Consider the following 4,433-nt stretch of genomic DNA (forward strand, 5'->3'; position numbering starts at 1 on the left):
AATTGCACTCATCCCACATGCTAGCAAAGTAATGCTCAAAATTTTCCAAGCCAGGCTTCAACAGTATGTGAATCGTGAAATTCCAGATGTTCAAGCTGGATATAGAAAAGGCAGAGGAATCAGAGATCAAATTGCCATCATCTGTTGGATCATCGAGAAAGCAAGAGAGTTCCAGAAAAACATGTACTTCTGCTTTATTGACTACACTAAAGTCTTTGACAGTGTGGATCACAACAAACTGTGGAAATTTTTTAAAGTGATGGGAATACAAGACCACCTTACCTGCATCCTGAGAAATCTGTATGCATGTCAAGAAGCAACAGTTAGAACCAGACTTGGAACAACAGACTGGTTCCACATTGGGAAAGGAGTACATCAAGGCTGGACATTGTTACCCTGCTTATTTAACTTACATGCAGAGTACATCACCTGACTGGATGAAGTGCAAGCTGGAATCAAGATTACAGGGAGAAATATCAATAACCTCAGATATGTAGATGACACCACCCTTATGGCAGAAAGCGAAGAACTAAAGAGCCTCTTGTTGAAAATGAAAGAGGAGAGTGAAAAAGTTGACTTAAAACTCAGCATTCAGAAAACTAAGATCATGGCATCTAGTCCCATCACTTCATGGCAAATGGATGGGGAAACAATGGAAACAGTGACAGACTTTATTTGGGGGGGGGGGGTTCCAAAATCACTATAGATGGTGACTGCAGCCATGAAATTAAAAGACGTTTGCTCCTTGGAAGAAAAGTTATGATGACTAACCTAGACAGCATATTGAAAAGCAGAGATATTACTTTGCCAACAAAGGTCCATCTAGTCAAAGGTATGGTTTTTCCAATAGTCATGTATGGTTGTGAGAGTTGGGCTATAAAGAAAGTTGAGTGCCAAAGAACTGATGCTTTTGAACTGTGGTGTTGGAAAAGACTCTTGAGAGTCCCTTGGACTGCAACAAGAGTCTACCCTAAAGGAAATCAGTCCTGAATATTCATTGGAAGGACTGATGCTAAAGCTGAAACTCCAATACTTTGGCCACCTGATGTGAAGAACAGAGTCATTGGAAAAGACCCTGATGCTGGACAAAATTGAGGACAGAAGGAGAGGGGTACGACAGAAGATGAGATGGTTGGATGGCATGAATGACTGGATGGACATAAGTTTAAATAAGTTCCGGGAGTTGGTGATGGACAGGGAAGCCTGGTGTGCTGCAGTCCATGGGTTTACAGAGTGGGACACAACTGAGCGACTGAACTGAACTGATAGTTAGTACTATAGAGAGAGCAATACTTTTTTCTAGGTAAGAGACTGAGTCTACTAACAGTGTTATAGTCTTTTTGTCAGTCTTTTTGTCTCTCCTCTCCCTCCCTCCCTTCCTCTCTCCCCCTCTCTCTCTGCCTTCCTCCTCCTTCCTTTCCCCCTCCCATAGATTTATTTTTAAGATCAATCTGAAAAAGGGTCAAAGCATTCCTTCTGTAGGTCTTCCCTGGTGGCACAGTGGTAAAGAACCTCCCCTGGAGGACAAAATGGCAACCCACTCCAGTATTCTTGCCTGGAGGAGTCCAAGGACAGAGGAGCCAGGTAGGCTACAGTCCAGGGGGTCGCAAAGAGTCAGAGTTGGAGATGCATGAGCCACTGAACACATTCCTTCAGTAAACCAGAGGAAGTAAGTAAGTGAAGTCACTCAGTCATGTCTGATTCTTTGTGACCCCGTGGACTGCAGCCCACCAGGCTCCTCAGTCCATGGGATTCTCCAGGCAAGAATACTGGAGTGGGTTGCCATTTCCTTCTCCAGGGGATCTTCCCGACCCAGGGATCGAACCTGGGTTTCCTGCATTGGAGGCAGATGCTTTAACCTCTGAGCCACCAGGGAAGCCCTAGGAAGTCACTTTTAAGTCCTATGGTTTGCAAAAAGATTGCTCAGCCCAAAGGAAAAGGAATTCACTCCCAGAAGCATCACTGTGGGCATAGAGCTATTCAGCACAAGTAAGCACATTTAGGGTTAATGAGTACCACTCTCATAGGAAAGAGAAATCTGATATCTGAGAGTCAAGCAATTTTACTCATGGTGAAAATATCTGAATCAATCCCCAATCTGTCCAGGAAAAGTCTTGCTTGTTGATTAGGATAGGTTTCATCACATCTTTAAGTATGACAGCTGTTTAAAGAGTTTTTGAGGGGGCGGTCCTAAGATGGCAGAGGAGTAGGACGGGGAGACCACTTTCTCCCCCACAAATTGATTGAAAGAACATTTGAACACTGAGCATATTCCACAGAAGAACTTCCGAATGCTGGCAGAGGACATCAGGCACCCAGAAAGGCAGCCCATTGTATTCGAAAAGAGGTAGGACAGAAGATAATAGATATAAAGAGAGACAAAAGAGGTAGGGATGGAGATCCATCCCAGGAAGGGAGTCTTAAAGAGGATGAGTTTCCAAACACCAGGAAACACTCTCACCAGCAGGTCTATGGGGAGTTTTGGAATCTCAGAGGCAACATAACCAGGAGGAAAAATAAACAAATAAATAAAACCCATAGATTACATGCCTAACGGCAACTCCCAGCATTTGCATCTGCCACCAGCAAGTCGGGGGCTGAACAGGGAGGCGCGGGTTGCATTGCTTAGGGTAAGGACTGGGCCTGAATGCCCCGAGGGCAATCTGAGAGACCTAACGTGAGATAGCAACCCAAACTGTAGGAGAGCCAGAGAAAGAGAAAGAGAGGGGAAAAAAAGAGAGAGAGAGAGAACTATTCCACGAAAAGCCTTAACCTAAGGCACTGCCAGGCCTGCTCATAGAACAAAGGACTGAGCGAATACCAGAGGAGAGCTAGCAGGCTGTGGACCAGCCCATCCCCTGCCAGACACAGGGAAGCAGGCGAGGGGCAGCCAGAGACGGAGAGGGGCAATCTCGGCCCCAGAGAGGGATCCTCTACCAAACTGCAAGCAGGCTTCCAGTCGCTAACCAAGACTTCTTGGGATTCTGGATGGTTGACATCCGCCGGGAGGGTCGCAGCCAGAGATCAGCTCCCCAGAAGAGACACAGGGCACACCTGAGACAGGCGTGCCTGCTGCCACCCAGGAAACTGAGCAGTTGGGACTGGGGAGGTGATAAGACACACTCCCCACACGGGGAGACTGTGCTCACCAAGCACCTGGTTGCCTGAGCTGCTTGGACCTGGGAAGGGCACAAAACGCAGGCCCAACCGAGACTACACCTTTGTAGAGTACTCAGAACCTGAACTTGAGCGGCTTAGACCTGGGAAGTGCACGCAAACCAGGGCCCACCTCAGAGGGAGGAACATGGCAAACAAATATTGCTGGCATATGTGGGGAGTGCTCTCAGTGTTTCGGCCGCACAGGGTTTGCCACCACTCATGGTGCTTGCACTTTCCCAGTCTATACTTCTCAGGCTCTAGGTTGCTCTGCTGGGGAACTGTCTGAGGTGGGCCCTGAGCCTAAATAAGTGAAACCTTTGTCCCCTCATGTCAGGGTGGAAATTAGACACTGAAGAGACCAGCAAACAGAAGCTAAAATAAACAGACGGAACCACTTTGGAAGTGACAGGTGCAACAGATTAAAACCCTGTAGTTAGCACCAACTACATTGGAAGGGGCCTATAGGTCTTGAGAAGTAAAAGCCATATCAAGGAACTATCTGAACTGAACTGACCCCACACTGCCCACAACAGCTCCAGAAAAAGTTCCTAGATATATTTTTACTATTATAATTTTATAAATTTAAAAAATTAAGTCCTCTATTACTCCTTTAATTTTCATTTGTATAACCTACTATTACCTTGCAAAAAAAGACCCTATTTTTTAAAGCAAATTTCTTATATATTTTTTATCATTTTTTTGACTTTGTTTTGTTTTTTTAATATTGTATTTTTGAGAGTCTAACCTCTACTCTAGATCTTTAATCTTTGCTTTTTGGTATTTGTTATCAATTTTGTACCTTTAAGAGCCCAATCTTCAGTACCCATTTTTACTTGGGAGTGTGATTACTGGCTTGATTGCTCTCTCCTCCTTTTGAATCTCCTATTTCTCCACCAGGTCGCCTCTGTCTCCTCCCTAAACCTTCTTTTCTCTACCCAACTCTGTGAATCTCTTTGTGTGTTCCAGGCTGTGGAGAACACTTAGGGAACTGATTACTGGCTGGATCTGTCTCTCTCCATTTGATTTCCCCTTTTCTCCTCCTGGACACCTCTGTCTCCTTCCTCCCTCTTCTTTTCTCCGTGTAACTCTGTGAACCTCTCTGAGGGGGCCAGACTGTGGAGAGCACATAGGGAATTGATTAACGGCTAGCTTGCTCTCTCCCCTTTTGATTCCCCCTCTTCTCCTCCTGGTCACATCTATCTCCCTCCTCCCTCTTCTCCTCTCCATGTAACTCTGCACACCTCTCTGGGTGTCCCTCACTGTGGAGAAGCTTT

General features: G+C 45.7%; 1 non-coding gene across 1 annotated transcript; it reads right to left on the minus strand.

Annotated features, from left to right (window-relative positions):
- Positions 1–1,804: 1,804 nt before the first annotated feature.
- On the minus strand, positions 1,805–1,876 carry TRNAW-CCA (transfer RNA tryptophan (anticodon CCA)). The gene has a single exon. It is a non-coding gene; the product is annotated as a tRNA-Trp (tRNA).
- Positions 1,877–4,433: the final 2,557 nt, after the last annotated feature.

The sequence above is a fragment of the Ovis aries genome, chromosome 1 (genome assembly GCF_016772045.2).
Source record: "Ovis aries strain OAR_USU_Benz2616 breed Rambouillet chromosome 1, ARS-UI_Ramb_v3.0, whole genome shotgun sequence".
Taxonomy (NCBI): Eukaryota; Metazoa; Chordata; class Mammalia; order Artiodactyla; family Bovidae; genus Ovis; species Ovis aries.